The sequence below is a fragment of the Mustela nivalis genome (assembly GCF_964662115.1).
Source record: "Mustela nivalis genome assembly, chromosome: 7".
Taxonomy (NCBI): domain Eukaryota; kingdom Metazoa; phylum Chordata; class Mammalia; order Carnivora; family Mustelidae; genus Mustela; species Mustela nivalis.
This window is the reverse complement of record NC_139026.1, coordinates 122,315,972-122,334,202: the sequence shown is the minus strand read 5'-3', so window position 1 is coordinate 122,334,202 and position 18,231 is coordinate 122,315,972. Positions and strand designations below refer to the sequence as shown.

The 18,231-nt window shown below is 42.8% G+C and overlaps 1 long non-coding RNA gene across 1 annotated transcript; it reads right to left on the bottom strand.

Annotated features, from left to right (window-relative positions):
- Positions 1-9,974: 9,974 nt before the first annotated feature.
- Positions 9,975-10,808, bottom strand: LOC309869600. The gene is made up of 2 exons (XR_014314283.1): positions 10,671-10,808; positions 9,975-10,410 (listed from the first exon to the last, which is right to left on the bottom strand). It is a non-coding gene; the product is annotated as an uncharacterized lncRNA (long non-coding RNA).
- Positions 10,809-18,231: the final 7,423 nt, after the last annotated feature.

Below are 18,231 nucleotides of genomic sequence, written 5' to 3'. Positions count from 1 at the left end.
CAGCTAGAGAGGGAACATAAGCAGGGGGAGTGAGAGAGGGAGAAGCAGATTTCCCACACAGCAGGGAGCCTGATGTGGGGCTTGCTCCCAGGACCCTGAGATCATGACCCGAGTTGAAGGCAGAAGCTTAACCAGCCAGGCGCCCCAAAATGCAAGCCTTTAATGATAAAGAAGCCATAAAAATGATCTTCGAGGATGTGAACTAAGCAGGAAACATGCTCGGTCAGCAGTCTGAAGACTCCGACAAGAGCCCAGCTCCACGATTCAATAGTTACCTCTTCGAGCATCAGTGTCCTCGTGTGCAAAACCGTAACACCTGCCTCGCTTGCCTTCTCAAGCTGAAGGATCAGCTGCGCTCATATACGCCACCGTGACAGTCAGGGCGTGATGCACGGACACAACGCTGCACGCTCCAAATGCACCAGGCGAAGGCGGCGAGCGGAGCAAGACCTCAGATCTGAATTCTGGTCCCTGTCGTGCACTGGCTGGTCTTCTGTGACACTCCTCTCTCCTGGTTCTTCTGCTGCCTATTTGGAGGTCTCTCTCCTCAGCAGGTACTCCTACTGTTGGTGTCTGATGGCTGGAATGGTCAGGTCTTGCTCCTGGGCTCCACTCTTGCTCCAGGGAACCCCATCATTGCCATGTCCTCAAATCCCATCTCTCTGTGATGACTCCCAAGTTTGTATCTCCCTGTCAGACCTCTTCTTTGAGTCCCATGCTGGTTTGTCCCCAGCCCTATTGGGGTGCTGCATGCGCAGCTCCCGTAGAACTGGGCGAACATGGTTCTGATACAAAAGTAACTCATAATATGCATAGTTTTAATTATCAATTTAAAAAAACGTATTGAGCATTTAATATTTCTCCAATTTTAGGCTAGTTTTCATGGAGTAATTAGAATGCAAAATCCTAGTCCTAGTCCCTCCTGCCTCCCCACCCAGGGAGAGGATTGATTTTTTTTTTTTAACTTTATGGTGTTTCATCCCTTAATAAAGATTCACTATATGAGAGGTGGGGAGTGGGTTCCTTTTAGAAGCTTTTTAGGACTCACCCAGGCAGAGAAGTCTAGAAAACTCTTTCTTCAATTAAAGACATCCACGTGTCCTATATCCCCACCTCAGGTAATACTTGCTTACTGTTGCATTCAGAAAGCCACAAAAACAGCACAAAATCAAGGTCAGAGCTACTACCATGTGCCAGGAAACCCGACTTCCACTGTCTCAATGTTGTTGGTTGTCATGGGGCTCCTTAAGTCCTCATAACATGTTCAACTAAATCAATAAAAGGTGCTTTATGAAACAGCAGAGGAAGTAGGAGGTAGTAGAAAAGATCCTTAGCTTTTGAGATATTAAAAGTTGGAGAGATCTGTCATAAAGGGCAGGAGAGCATCGTTCCAGGAGGAACAACTCCAGGTAAACCCTGGGCACCTGATGCACATCAAGCTGGATGGGATGTTCCCCAACCAGCGACTGTTTGTGTCCAGCAGATGGCGCCAAACGACCAGTTATAGGTGGGGTGCGCAGGCTCCTCCAGAAAACATGAAACAGTATTTCGATAAAGCTGGCATCTTAGGGCTCTCAAGTTGTCTCAGACCCTTTCATTTCCTTTCAAAAAAAAATCTTATTTTTTAAGTAATCTCTACACACCCAACATGGGGCTCACACTTAAAACCCGGAGATCAAGAGTCGTATTCTCTCCTGACTGAGCCTGCCAGGTATCCCTTGAGACCCCTTCTTTTGCTCTCTTTTAGTGTGACCCGTGGAACAAAATAAGAAGAGGACAAAAAAATTGCTGCGTGTCCTGGAATGTGGTAATGTTGGGTAATAGTGGAAATGTAGGTGAAACATAAGAGATAATCTAGTAAAGTGACATCCAAATATGGAGTGGACATGTGTGTGCGTATGTGCGCGTGCGTGTGTGTGTACTTCTGGTGAGAAAGACCTAAAAAAAAAAAAAAGGTAATGAGAAAGTATTTGAAAAAAAAACTATAAAGAGAATAAAAGAGTTGGAGAAGATGAAAGAATGTGCTCCAGTGAGCATAGTAGGAAACTTAGTTCTAAAAGTATTACTATGGAAAGTCCAGAAAAAAGGGTCCTATTCCTCTACTCCTTGGAATCCTAGTAGGTGACTTGAATTTCAATAACTATGAAGTAGTTCTAAGAAGAAGAAGAAGAGGGGGAGGAGGAGGGGTGGGGGAGGAGGAGGAGGGAAGGAAGGAAGGAAGGAAGGAGAAGAAAAGAAATCACCTGGGGTTTGGTTGTTAAGCAAATTCCTACCCCAGATCCAGACATTCTGATTACAGAGATTGGGGGTGGGCCTCAGGGATTTGCATTTTAGAGTTAGTTTCTTTTTTTCAAGTAGTTCAGAAGAAAAGATGGAAAGACCCTCCTTAGAAAAATATTACTTAGGAGCAAGGCAGGATTAGTCAATCAGAGAAACCCTCAAACTTACTTCCATTCATTCTCTCACTCCCTCCGTTTCTTCTGAATACCTAACGCACTGAACATTTCTGGTTCCCTACCTTTGAACTTGTTACTGTGGGACGTAGTTAATACAAGGAGACTCTGTTCCTGCTTGAAGGCACTTCTGTTTAATGCCTGATACAGATATCCATATCTATACAAATGACAATGTCAGGTTTAAGTACTGCATTTGTAGAAATGATGTGGGTGTCAAAGAGTACCTCAGGGCTCGAGAAGAAGTCTTGTTCATGTGAGCTGGCTGGCACCCGTCTGTGAAAGGGCTGGGACATTGCCTGGGGCCTGAATGATGAGAATGAGCAGGATACCTGAGATGCAGGAACAGCGTTGCTGCTTATCATCCATAAGAAAATACTAAAGATAGCAGAGTGGCAAAGCATGGCCAGGGATTAAAAGTATAATCTCATGAGCTGCTGTCAGAGGAGAAATAAAAGATGGCGAAGCCAGAAGTTCCTGAATCAGCAACATTGTCCCCTTGTTTTTTCAATATTCTGATCCCCCCGGAATATTCCTTCCTTTGCTAAGTTGATAAAGAGTAGATATGCTTGACATGATTTGTTTATGACGCATAACCTGTTTTCCTCATAGATCGGTATCTGTTTCATCCAGCTGCCTTCAAAAAGTTAAAATCATGATAAGACACATGACAGGTAGGGACAATTAGTACTGAAGAAGAAGATTAGGACTGTTCCGAGACAGGCGAGGGAGATCAGTTAAATCAAACATCACTTACTTAACAAAGAGATCTGTATTCCTCACACCCCTGTTTAGACATGTATTTTTCTTAGCTGTCTTTTGCCTGTTTCCTTATGTGAAAGAAATTTTAATCCAGCTCCCTTTCTCCCCTGCCCCAGCCCTGATTGCCAGTTTCCTACAAAGCATCAAAACCAAATAAAGTTTTAAGTCACTGAGTGTGTAGAGAAGTGGCATTTTTCTACCGCCATACTTTCTGATAAAGGACACAGACTCTGAAGCCAGACAATTTTTTTTTTAAAGATTTTATTTATTTTTATTTGAGATAGAATGAGAGAGAAAGCGCACGCACAGGGGGAGCAGCAGGCAGAGGGAGAAGCAGACTCCCTGTCGAGCAGGGAGCCTGATGCAGGGCTCCATCCCAGGGCTCCCTGAGTGAAGGCAGGCACTTAACTGAATGAGCCACTCAGGTGCCCCAACAATTGGATTTTTAACCTTAGATCGATTACTTTCTATTTATATATGTGTGTATCTATCTATGTATGTATAGCTTTGGTGAACTTACTTAACTTTTAGAGGCCTCAGTTTCCTTATCTGTAAAGCAGACATAAATAGGATTCTTACCATGATTAATGAATCCATACATATAAAAGCACTTCGAACAGCCCATATAGCAAGGGCTCAGTCATTGTCAGCTAAGGTCATGAATGCTGATGTTAAGGAAGATACACAAGGACAAGTTTCATAGGATATATAGGTAGACTGGAGAGGTATTAATATATAATTATATATACATATAAATAAATATATAAATATAAAATTATATATTATGTGTATAACATATAATTATAGCTGAAAATTAGCTATAGTATGGGGCTAAAAATTATTCAACCGCCCCAGAAAATTATATCTTCTCTTGTAACAGATAAACATTTAGACCATAAGAATGCATAATATAAAATCACATAAGACATGTTCTAAATATGAGAATAACAAGAATAGGGATGTAAAAGTACTGGAGAGGAGAAGTCTAGTACAAAAACATGTATGTGGTGTCTTATGTACATGCAATGAGTGGACCACACATTTGCCTCTGAACTTTCTGGTCATCACTGCAAAAAAGGGGAACAGGGTCAGTTACAAGATAAAAAGACACCAAAAAGACACAATTACTTATACAATTACTTGCACCGTTGTGACCCAAGGGGACACCCACCAGATCAGTTTAGGCTGAGAATTAGTGATGCAATATACAACGTCTTCAGCATCTTCTCAGCTGTGGAACTCCAGGGTTTCATGAGGTTGCTCTGATAATGGAGTCCTTGAGTCATCCCCACGGGGCACACAGCAACGCAGTTCCAGGACGAGATGGATTGTGTGTCCTGTGTGGACAGGTGCTTGGCTGCCTCACCATCTTGAGTCATTGAGAGGAAGATGCCTGGAATGCCCAAAACTTCTCTCCCCTCCCAAGTTGTTCGGTTTCTTAAAAGCCAATTGCAACTGTTCTCTCATTTAATCCTTAGAAATCTCTGAGAGAGGGATCATCAAACCCATTTTACAGATAAAGACACTGAGTCTGAGAGTACTTGGACAGCTAGCGAATGGTGGGAGAGAATGGAGGAGCTGGCTCCGGAGCTCATCTGGACCCTCAGCTCTGACCCAGTTCTGGATGTCTCTGAGCCCTCCGCCTCACTGCTCCGTCACTCGTTTATCCACCAACATCTGACTTTTATGCCTACAGCTCCACTGAAGCTGCTCTGGCAAAAGCCACAAATGCTATTTTATTTTCAAATCCAGTGACCTTTATCTCAGCTTGCCTTTTTTTTTTTTTTTTTTTTTTTTTTAAATTTGAAACAATCAGTTATTCACTCCGTGGCATTCTGTTCTTTGGTTTGGGGAGTACTAAATTCTCCTGGTCTTCCTCCTCCTTTCCCTATCACTTCTGCTCATTAGCCCTTATAAGTACCTCCTTTACCTGCCTCCTACACGTTGGGGTCCCCAGGGTTCCATCTTTGGTCCTCTCTTCATACTCTCCAAGAGAGCCCATCCTCTCACATGAATCAGCTGCTGTCCTGAAAACGGCAATCCCCTAAAGTACAGAGCAGAGTCCCATCCTGTATGGACTTGAGTTCTAAGATCAGGGTTTGAGGAAAAACAACATTTCTTCAACATGAGTCTTGTTCATTGTTTTTGTTTTTGTTTTCAGTTGAATAAGATAAAATAGTTGGCTCATATTGGGAGCTATTATGTAGAAAAAACTGTTTTGTTACAGACTGGAATTCTACTTGGAACGGTGAGGCGGTCATAGAGTGGGGACATATGAGGGAAATGAGACCGTCTGAAGGAGGAGCAGGTCCATACTTCCCACTTCACTGCCTGCTTAGAGCCTACTGCTATGGGGTAAAATGGCGAAGAGAAAATTCTTCCCCTCTCTCTGTTATTTATTTAAGACCAAGCACACAGGTGCTTTTGCAGGCATTTGCGATGACGTCTCCATTGTCTGTCCCCTGGACAATGTTGGCTTTCCCACAAGATTTCAAACTTAACATGCCTACTATTTCTCATTTTTACTTCCCCCTCAGTTTTACTTGGCTAGAACAAGATATCCATTCTCTATTATTGCCATTATAAAGATATTCCCAATTTCAGTGACTTAAAAAAGAAAAGTCTATTTCTCATCTGTGTCCCATTGCAAGGTAGGCCAGGAGGTAGAGGGTGCATTGTGCCCTAGGAGGCCCACTCTCTATGTCATTCAGACATCCGGACTCAAGAAAGTTCTGCCATCTTCCACAGGTAGCTTCCAAGGTTGCTTTGGGATCAACACGCAGTCAGGAAAGGGGGTGGAAGAGAGCATGGCAAGGGCACGTCTGTGTATTAGTATCACACCACTTCTACTCCCACTCCACCAGACCACCTGGATGCCAGGGGAAGAGTTCCCAACCAGCACCAAGTCTGCACCACGAGAGGGAGCATAGCATCACCTTTCCGTGGAAAGGTCGTCATCTGTCGTTCTCTTCCCTTCCCATTCCTAATTTGTTCTTCCACCACTATTTTCTGAGTCTCAGTTTTCTCTTTTGTTAAAAGGGCCAACAATTGTGCTCTTCCCAGGGGTTGCTGTGAAAAGGGAGAAAACTTGTATAAAGCAATTAGAATGTGCCTGACTTACCACTGATGCCTCCGAGTGGGTTAACTATTCTTGCTATTAGTTAGTTGCAGGACTTTATCACCTGCCCTGTTATACCAACTTAGAAACTCTCTTGACCTCATCACCAACTGCCAATCAGCCAGTGAGTCCTACTTACCTGATTAAAAAAATACATATATATCTATGTGTCTTTAAATGCAAGAAATAGATGTTTCTGATATGAAAATCAGAACATATGGATCTGGATTTTTTTTTTTTTAAAAAGGGAACAAAAGCCACCCTCCCTGGGGGATCTAATGCATTTATATGGCTTCAACTGCCATCTTTAAAATGGGTCCTGTATGCTAGATGGACTTAACAGATATATTCAGAACATTTCATCTTAAAAAAGTGAAATACAGGGCGCCTGGGTGGCTCAGTGGGTTAAAGCCTCTATCTTCAGCTCAGGTCATGATCCCAGGGTCCTGAGATTGAGCCCCGCATCAGGCTTTCTGCTCACTGGGGAGCTTGCTTCCCTTCCTCTCTCTCTCTGTCTCTCTGCCTACTTGTGACCCCTCTCTCTCTGTCAAAAAATAAATAAAACCTTTATTAAAAAAAAAAAAAAGTGGAATACGCATTCTTTTCAGGTGTACATGGAACATTCTCCAGAATAGATCACACATTAGGCCACGAAACAAGACTCAGCCAATTCAAGAAGATTGAAGCCTTGCCATGCGTCTCTTTGAACCACAGTGTTATAAAACTTGAAGTAAAAATCTGGAGAGAGCGGGTGCCTGGGTGGCTCGGTAGGTTGAGCGTCTTCCTTCTGTTCAGGTCATGATCCCAGGGACCTGGGATCGGGTCCCACATTGTGCTCCCTGCTGATGCTTCTCCCTTTCTTGTTCTCCTGCTTGTGTACCCTCTCTCTGTCAAATAAATAAATAAAATCTTTAAAAAAATTAAACAATCTGGAGAGAGCATAAATACATGGAGGTTGTATAACATGCTATTGAGTCAACCAGGAAATAAAAGAAGAAATTTAAAAAATACACAGAAACAAAGGAAAACAAAAACACAGCAATCCAAAACCTTAGTGATACAGCTAAAGTGGTGGAAAGAGGGAATTTTATAGCAATACAGGTCTACCTCAAAAAGCAAGAAAAATAACAAATAACAACCTAACCTTATACCTAAAGGAGCTAAAAGAACAACAAACAAGGCCTAAAGCCAGCAGAAGGAAGGAAATAATAAAGATTAGAGCAGAAATAAATGATATAGAAACTAAAAAAACAGAACAGATCAATGAAGCCAGGAGTTGGTTCTTTGAAAAAAATCAATAAAATTGATAAACCTCTAGCCAGGCTTATCAAAAAGAAAAGAGAAAGGACCCAAAGAAATAAAATTACAAATAAGAGAGGAGAAATAATAACTAATATCACAAAATATAGTTATATGAGAATATTATGAAAAAAGAAAATAGGAAAATATTATAAAAAATTCAAAAGAATATTATGAAAAATACAGTTACAAGAGGATATTATGAAAAGAAGAAATAGGTAAATCCCTAGAAACATATAAAGTACCAGAAGTGAAACAGGATAGAAAATTTAAACAGACGGATAACCAGCAAAGAAATTGAGTCAGTCATTGAAAAACTCCCAACAAACAGAAGTCCAGGACCACAAGCTTTTACAGGCAAATTCTGCCAAACATTTAAAAACAAGTTAATATCTATTCTTCTAAAACTATTCCAAAAAACAGAAAATGAAGAAAAACTTCCAAATTCATTCTATGAGGCCAGCATTACCCTGATACCAAAAGCAGATAAAGACACCACTTAAAAAAAGAACTACAGGCCAATATCTCTGATGAGCATAGATGCATAAATTCTCAACAAAACACTAGCAAACTGAACCCAACAATGTATTAAAAAAATCATTTACCCAGTCAAGTGGGATTCATTCCTGGGTTGCAAGTGTGGTTCAATATTTGCAAATCAATCAATGAGATGCATCACATTAATAAAAGAAAGGATAAGGACCATAAGATTATTTCAATAGATGCAGAAAAAGCACTTCATTGACCATAGCATTTTTTTTTTTTCTAGATATGTCTCCTGAGACAAGGGAAACAAAAACAAAAATAAACTTCTGGGACTTCATCGAGATAAAAAAAACTGCACAGCAAAGGAAACAACAAAACCTAAAGACCACCTACAGAATGGGAGAAGATATTTGCAAATGGCTTATCTGATAAAGGGTTAGTATCCAAAATCTGCAAAGAACTTATGAAACTCAACACCCAAAAAATAAATAATCCAGTTAAAAATGGGCAGAAGACACGAATAGATATTTTCCTAAAGAAAACATCCAAATGGCCAACAGACACATGAAAAAATGTTCAGCATCACTTATCATCAGGGAAATACAAATCAAAAACTGCAATGAGATATCACTTGTCAGAATGGCTAAAATTAATAACAAGAAAAAAACAAGTGTTGGCAAGGATGTGGAAAAAGGGGAACCCTTGTGCACTATCGGTGGGAATGCAAACTGGTGCAGCCACTGTGGAAAACAATATGGCAGTTCCTCAAAAAGTTAAAAATAGAACTACCCTATGACCTGTCAACCACTCTACCAGGTATTTAGCCAAAGAATACACAAATTCAAAGGGACAGATGTATCCCATGTTTATAGCAGCATTATTTACAGCAGCCAAATTATGGAAACAGCCCAAGTGTCCATCCTTTGATGAATGGGTAAAGAAGTGGTATGTATACACAATGGAATATTTATTCAACCCCCTCCCAAAGAATGAAATCTTGCCATTTGCAACCACATGGTTGGATAGAGCTGGAAAATGTATAATGCTAAGTGGAATAAGTCAGAGAAAGACAAATACCATATAATTTCATTCATATGTGGAATTTAAGAAACAAAACCAATGAGCAAAAATGGGGAGGGGAAAAGAGAGAAAAAAAAACCAGACTCTTAACTATAAAGAATAAATGGATAGTTACCTGATGGGAGGTTGGGGTGGGGGGGATGGGTGAAACAGGTGATGGGGATTAAGGAGCGTGCTTGTTGTGATGAGCACCAGGTGCTGTATGGAAGTGTTAATCACTATGTTCTCCATCTGAAACTAACATTACATTGTATGTTAACAAACTGGAATTTAAACACATTTTTTTTTAAAAAGGGTCTTGTATGACTGGATTCAAACTCCCAGCCAGCAGGGATCCACGAAAGTCTCCTTGTTCCCTCATTTTAAAGAACTTTATTTATTTATTTGAGAGAGAGAGAGAGAGAGAGATCACAAGTAGGCAGAGTCGGGGGGGCGGGGGAGCAGGCTCCCTGCTGAGCAGAGAGCCAGATGCGGGGCTCGAACCCAGGATCCTGAGACCATGACCTGAGCCGAAGGCAGAGGCTTAACCCACTGAGCCACCCAGGCACCCCTGTTCCTTATGGACTCTGAAAAACAATCTGAGGGTTTTGAAGGGGCAGGGGTGGGAGGTTGGGGGAACCAGGTGGTGGGTATTGGAGAGGGCACGGATTGCATAGAGCACTGGGTGTGGTGCAAAAACAATGAATACTGTTACGCTGAAAATAAATTAAAAAAAAAAAGAAAAGAAAAAAAGAAATGGCACACACACACACACACACACACACACACACAAAATCATCAGAAGGTCCTTTAATACAGTAGCCAAGACTGAAATTTGAGTTACACCTTTAAGGTCCTATTTGTTTATATTTTTATACACTGAATATTTTTTGATACTTAAATGTTCTAGTTTTTTGTTTTTAATTTTTGTCAACTTCTTTGACAGCTGAAGAAATAAATGATTTCTTCAGACAAAACAAACAAACAAACAAACAAACAAAAAACCAAGGAAACCACAACCGCAGCCTGCTCTTGACAAAGCTGGCACTCAAATCTAGGTCTTTTGACTCGAGTCAAGTGCTCCACTGGACTTAGCGCCTCCCATCTAAGAACGTCCACATATTCCTCTTGATTCTCATCCTGTTTACCTCCTAGTAATGTCACAGAAAAACGAAGTCGGCAAAACCATCTAGGCAACTCCTCTTCCTTGTCCTCATAGTTGTTGGTTGTTATCTGTTAGATGAAAATGACAGCCTTATGAATGTACTCTAGTCTCCTCTTGTGGGTACACGCCAGTGAAGATTCCAGAGCACTAAATTCTGCCTCCTCTTAACCGGGTTCCTCAGATCCCCTAAACCTAGGGCCACCTTCCTTCCTGCTTCTAATTCTGACCAGCAGATGGCGCTGTGAGCAAGTCTGGGAAGATACTGAGACCAAAGGCACTCAAGCTCCCGGCAAAACCCTGCCTTGATGGCACAGGCAGGCTCACCCACCTTTTCTGGGGTTCCAGGGCTCAAAGCGAGGGTGAGCTGGTCCAGAATGGTGTGGCAGAGGCTGCTGGTTCATCACTGAGCTTTTTGCCTCTCCTCCTGGGCACATGACTGGACTATATCTCTTGGTTCTGTTGTAGTGACGGAGCTGTGGCCAGGGTTGTGTGGGAGAAAGAGATCTTCCCCACTCCCAGCCTTGACCAATGAAAGTCTCCTGGACTTCCTCCCCCCTGTCCCCCGCCCCGTCCTCTAGCTGGGTATCAATGCCCAAGATGACCTTGGAAATCACAAGATGAAGGTGGCAGAGTTGGCACTTACCTAGGTCCCTGAATGATTTCATGGAGCTGAGGACCCTTCCTGATTTGGACCCACATTGGGGTGTTACATGAGTATGAATTACTGAAGTCCCCTACAGTTGAGTCTGTTGGGTGCTCTGCCCTCCTGGAGCTCGTGGCAGAGCAGAAGGAGACAGAAATTCTCACAAACAACTAGTTATTGGAATTGATATTGAGTTGGGGGGGCAACACAAGGGAGGCGATCCATTTTTAAAAGCTTAAACTGGGTTTATAAGCTGAGGAGATTTAATGAGTAGCTGGAGGGAATTGCAGGGGAGGAACCTAAGCATTCCAGACAGGGGATGGGTAGGCACATAGACAAGGAGAGGTGAATCAGGGCTGTAAACAGGAGGAATGCAAGTACTCTGCTAAAGCTGGGCTGAGAGCCTGCAAACCAGGTGAGGCTCACCTTTGCTGAAATCAGGAGGTGGTCATTCAACTGAGGTCATGACCCCAGCCGAAATCAGGAGGTGGTCATTCAACTGACTGAGCCATCTCAGTGCCCCATTTGTGTGTGTGTGTGTGTGTGTGTGTGTGTGTGTGTTTAATCTAAACCATACTTAATATATAATAATGCAAATGAAAAATGTGTAAATAAAAATATGTGTATGGAAGGTACCTGATTTTATCAGGTGAGCAATCAACAAAGTTTGGAGAACATATACCCTCGTCGTCTGCATGTTCCAGGTTCCTCCTAAAGTCCCACAGGACGGGCGTCCTCTCCTTATGCTCAGGTGAGCAGCTGCACACCTTCTGAAGGAGGAACCTAGGGAAGTGAGCCTCTTCTGTCTCCTCCCCTGCAGCCCATTCCTTGGCTCCAGTCCATGCCTGCTTATCTTGTTCTGGCAGAACTTTTGGTCCTGAAGTCTGCTCCTGCCCAGTCGAGTACTGGTGACTTCATCGTTACCTTTCTTCTATCCTCCCCAGCCCTCGCTTCTGCCTGAGGAGGGGCACCGATCCTTACTGGTCTCAGACACACCACCTCCTGACCTCCTCCTGCCCACAATCTCCAGCAGCCGGCTGCTGGCTTCTACCCCAGCCCTGTCTCAAAAGTATCTACATTCTGTCCTTAGGGAGCGGTGCCTCTCCTAGTGAGCATTTCCCCGATTTTGAAGGAATAGTAATTATACAATAATAACTGTAGTGACAGCTGCCATCTGTGTGCTGCTAGTGACCTGTGCTTTACGATAATCTCCAACACTGACAACAGCTCTTTGAGGGGAGGTCTGTCATTCCCACCTCTGGGATGCCACAGTTGAGGCTGAGACTGTAAGCCTGAATATCTGAGCTGGGATTTGTACACAAATGACCTGTCTACTACCAAAGTCTGGATCTTTTTGCCACACCCCAGCCCTTTTCTCACCAGTACGCAGCATAGTGGGGATTAGTTATGTCAAATCAGGACTCCAAGAGAAATATCCCCTTCCTCTCTAAGCACATGATCTAATTTGCAGGCTGTGATCAAAATAAATAAATTAGATTGGTTGGAAATACTTGATGTTCATCTGGGGTGGACTCAGAATAATATTCCAAAGGAATTCTGAAGTCGAGAGCTTTGGGTAGTCCACAGGATTGATGGGTTCCTCTACATCCAGACAGTGGGTGCAGCAGCCCAGCCCAGCCAGGCTGCCACTGCCTGCAGCTCAGCTCAGCCACACCCACAGCCACAGCCATGGCCACGGGCTGAAAACAGACCCTCCCCAGCCACGGGCCTCTGGGGCCACATCACAATGTTTCCCTCTACTCTGCCTCACACCCCAGTTGATACCTGGACGGATTTCACTTTCCACCTTTCAGGTTTGCCATTGTCCCTCCCGTGGGATCCAAGCCACAGATTTACTCGATGCTGTGGGTTTAGACCAGACAGTGTCCTTGAGCAACACGTTTCTTCTATGCTTCCCCTCACCCTTAGCTACTACCTGAAGAATGGAGCTGGTGGAGATGAGAACATCGTTCCTGGGAAATAGGCAGAAGCATCCTGAAAACCCGCTACAGCTGCTCTCCACACCTGGGATTCATCTAATAAGGACCTGATGCATCAACTGTCCTGAAACAGGGTGGGCGTCCCTTCCTTGCCAAAGGAAAGGTAACAACCCCGGCTGCCTGTACATTTCCTCCACACAGATGAGGATGGCTAGGTGATTGAGGGTTTTAGAAAACATTCTTTCCTTCAAGTGAGTATCTAGCTGATGGTCCTGCTGCTGGTGTTTACTTCCAGGTCCTTCAGGGGAGGCTTTCTCTGAACCTTGGCTCCTAGAATGGAGACCTGGGGTAAGTGAAGCTCTTATTTCCATCCTATTCCCATTGCCAACGCCCTCTTCAATGGCAGGCCAGTCATTTGGTTTCTGCTGCCTTTGTCTTCCCACCAAAGGGATTTTGGGGGAGAATTCTCCAAGAAATCTCAAGCGGTTTCAATCAGACACTAGTTTTGATTCTTCTCTTTTCTTGCAGCTATTTTGAGTTTTTCTCTCCTTGGTTTGTAGAGGCTTATAAAAATGCATTAGTTTCCAGCTTCACAACCGAGAGCAGAGGTTTTTAAAGAGCCAGGTGGGTTCTGGCTGAGGCTGGGTCGGTAACCAGCTTTGTTGGCCTTTGGCTCTGTCCACCTTGCTTGCTCTGAGGAGGTGCGTAGCATGAATGGAAACACAGAAATGCTTTGTGGTTCCTCTATTCCAAGAGCTCTGGAGGGAGCCCCGGAGACCCACTCTCCAACCTTCGTTTCCACAGGTACTGACTGATTTGTTTGAGTTTTGAGCTCCAGTCGGGAATGGAGAATCTAAGTGGATATCCATGCTAACCAACGTATTCAGGGCTTATGTACAGATTACTGAGTAATTTCTAACTTCTCATCTTGTAGTCTTTCTGGTGAATAAAGGGAAAGGGTGGCAGGGACCTAGTTTTGTTTATCTTCATTGGTGATGTCTTACAGGGGTCAGATGCTCAAAATGACCCAAAACAGGAGCCAGGTCAGGTGACCCAGACCTCATTCCCAGGCTGCTCTCTCCAGCTGTGACATGTGAACTCGGTATACTCCTAATCATCATTATGATATAGCTGACTCTTCATGTTTTGCAATGAAAAGATGGAAAATTCAAATTAGATGGTTAAAACCCACGTGGCTATGGATGTAATGAAAAACAGTCTTTTACGGAGACACAGTGTCTCACTCACACACACACACGTCCCATTTATATATGTTTGGGTTTTTACTTTGCATCTAATTATAATCCTCTTTTGGGTTGTTCCATACTGCCAATGTCTGGGGGACCCAGAAGGACAGCTGGGAAAGCACCAAGCTGACCATCCATGTGTGGCTATTAGGGAAACACTTTCAAGTTCATGGACCCAATGGATGCTAGCCAAAATCAACAGCACAGAAGTCTTCCTAGTATATCAGGGCCTCTACCTAAAAATGGGTGAACTCAGGGCACCTGGTGGCTCAGCTGGCTAAGCGTCCAACTCTTGGTTTTGGCTGGGGTCATGATCTCAGGATCGCGGGATCCGGCCCTGTGTCAGGCTTTGCGCTTGGGGGGAGCCTGATTGAGGATTCTCTCTCTCCCTCTGCCTTTCACCTGTGATCACACTCTCTCTCTAAAATAAATAAATAAATCTTAAAAATCTTTAAAAAAAATGGATGAACTCAATAGGAAAGCTACAGCAAAAGGTAATATTTCCTTTCTAGATACTGGAGTCCATGGAACAAAGCAATCGGAGGTCTTGTTCCCTCTGGAATGTTTTAGGGAATCTGTAGTTGTCATGGATAAGTCAGGCCATGTAGGCAAGACAGAGGGGATTCAGCTTGGAGCCATCAGGACCAGCACAGACTACAAAGGTGCCTTTAAATATAACTAGGTATTCTTTGGGGGAGAAAGGGGACTGGGTCAAGTTCGTTTAGGAAATTCTGCATTAAATAAAGTGAAACAGGTTTCCTCAGCCTTTAAACTTCAGATTTTACTGTAAATCTCTTAAGGGGGGGAATAACAGGATGCTTTTCCCGAACTCTTTTGATCTGGGAATTCCTCTTCCCTGGGAATCTTTGACATTCTGAAGAGCACTAAAATTCTGCAAAACCCAGTTTGGAGAATGCCATTTGGAGTAGTCAGGGAAGCCCTAGCTGCCCAGGGTCACCAACTTCACTGACACTCAGGTCCTAGCCCAATGGGTTTCACATCTGGGTACCTGCATTGTGGGGGCACACAAAGGTTTGTTAAGAGTACATAAATATATGTGGATTAAAAAAACATTCTAGGTCTTCCACTTCCATGGGCACACTTCCCTCCACCTGCTCTGCAGAGACCTAAACGGCAGGGAGGATCCACGCCCCCTTTCTGATCTTCTTGTACACTGGCAAAGCTTCTTGTAATGCTTCATTGCCCCAGGGCAGACAAATCCCTGGGGGCTGACAAATGTTGCTTTTTTGAGAAAGTCATTGTGCTTATTGAAGGAGTAATCTTTTTGCAATTCAAATGATTTATATTTCTCTGCTTTCATGCAAATTGAGGGAAGACCTAATTGAGTTGTCAGAGAATTAGATCATTAATAATAATTTTGATGATAGATCCCCATACCAGAAGGGGCTTGGTAATTGACATAGCTATGATAAAACCGTACCATTCTAAACTTATTTTTATGAAAATGGTCTCCTGATGCTTACAATATAACAACTGTAATGGCAAGATAGGAATAATGTTAATAAGAAACCCCATCAACTTTACTAAAAAGTCTGATGAAGAGTAGTTTTTCCAATGAAATTTTATGACTTATGTTGAATAATTACTTATAAATATAGCATTTTTTTATTTTCATAAGTTGTGTGTTAATAATACCTATAAGGACAATTCAGTCCAGCAATATTTTCTTTACCTAGACCTATGGAGTCACAGGAAATTTTAAACTTTAATTTTAAATTAATTAAAATGTACAAGATTAATTTCAAATTATATACAGATTTTTGCTGCACATGATTCTGGGTGATCAATAAAAGGATTTCAGGCAGAAAATATCACATCATACCTGTATATGGAGAAAGTAGAATGCAAATATAATTTTAGGAGTAAATGAAGTAATTTTTTCCTTGTGTATATTTAAAATGAATTATGATAGATATCAAATTGCTATTGCACTGGAAACATTTTTGAAGGGCATATGAGTTTTATTTTTTAGTGTCAATTATATCCATTCACCAGCAATTATACCCTTTGTAACTATTTAAACTGATAAAGATATATTTTAGATGTTAACCTCAAAGGGTGTGAGAAGATGTGTTGTTTTCAAAAATTAGTTTCAGGGGTAAGTGAGCGGGAAGTTGAAGGCTCTGTGTCCAATAGCACATAAGGAGAAGGAGAAGGTATGGGTCTAGAGATGGCAATGTTTCGCCTGAATCGGCTTCGGGTTGTCCCTCCTGCCTCATGCCTACTTTACTCTTCCTTCCTCTATGGAGTCCTCATTCTGGTCTGGCACCCACAACCATCCACCTGGTTTGGGTCCTTTACCTCCCAACCTAATGTCCCACCGTACCCTTGACTTCCTCCCCCCATTCCTCCTCCTCCTGGACCCAGCACTCTTTCCCTTTAGACTTGACAACCGACCATGTCAACTTAGCCTCCAGACACCTCCTAGTCTACTACCTCACACTTCCCACCTCATTCTTGCCCCCATCCCGTATATCCTCAGAATCCCACAGCTGATCCTGGCCCCTGAGCCCCAGTCCACCCATCACCATCTCGACACTTAGCTTAATGAGTAGGTTCGCAGTCTTCAAGATTCTTCCCTCTTTATATTCTCTCATTTATTCTTTACCACAACCTGCTGCATTCAATGAAGAAGTTGGGGCTCAGAGGATTTAAGTGATTTGCAAGAAGTGAGGGAGTTAACATTTGAGTCCGGGTCATCCGTCTTTGAAATCCTTGCTTTATCCACGATGTCTTACTGCTGCTAGGGAGACTTTTTCAGCCCAAGTTCAAAGCAAACCAACTGGGATCTCCCCGAAGCTGGAGTGGCCCACCTGCTGGAGATGGTGGGGGGTGTTAGCACAGTGTCCTAGTCTGCCGGGCCCTCCTTGGGGTCTCCATCAAGGTTCTTTGCCAGAAACTTGGAATAGACTTGCAGATGGCGACAGGGAAATCAACACATATGCATGCTTGATGTGGAACAAGATATGATGGTGCGGAGCCAAGATGAGATGAGTATAAACAAACATTCACATAAAAATGCACAAGATTTGCCGCGAGTGGTGTTTTAGTCTGTATAGTTGTACCAGAAATAACACTTGGTTGGATGTCAAAATACCAATCATCTAGCTTCAGTTTTTAGTTTTAATTGAAGACAAAGACTTTCAAAAACCAAGAGCAGGGCTAAATCTGTTTCAATTTAACCTCAAAAAGCCCACATTAATAGGTATTTTTGGCTGAAGAAGCTGACTTTCTCTATGTTTTACATGTTCTTTTGCAAACTTTGGAGGAAAACTTTTTCTTTTTTTTAAATGCACTCAAGCTGCTAGACATATATATATTAGAAAAATAATTACTCCCTTTTGGGGTCTTGATTTTTGGTTCCTCAGTGTGAGATGTTTCTTGAAGCTGACCCTTCAAGAACATTATAACTGGGATTTCTGAAAGTGATGGATTCTCTAGGTCATAAAGGAGTAAATGTGTGAAGATATATAGTAAATAATTAACGGCCTCTTAGCACACACAGAAATAATTTACTAACGAAAGGACTTCAGCATTGTAAACAGTCGGGGATCAGCCTCAAAGACCACCTGGAAGTTCAAGGGTGCAGCTAAGTAGGAGGCTAGCCACCTGGAATGTATTAAACCCGTCTCACTAGTTGGCTCCAGCTGTTTACTTCTGAGTACAGTTTCACGTGACAGTTACTCAGGCTCCTTTGGTAGGTGGGACCTGCTTGCTTTTGCTAGAATTGATCTAGGGCTGGTGAACATGTTAGCACAAGTTGACAGGGTTACAAATACTAAATTATTATATGGATTAAAAGCAAATCTGGGTGAAACAGTGGGTAGGGTCTTTCCTGGAGCAAAATCTGGGTGACCTGAAAAACTTGGAGCTGGTCGTCACCTTGCTGGTTCTCTTTGCTCACCTCTGGTTCTGATCTGCCCTCTGTAATGCCACTGAGCATGGGACAGACTACTGGAATGTAGAACTGAATCCCTTTGTGGCTGAACTTCCCAAGACAGATGTACGTAGTCTGTCACATTGGGAAGGACGTTAGAG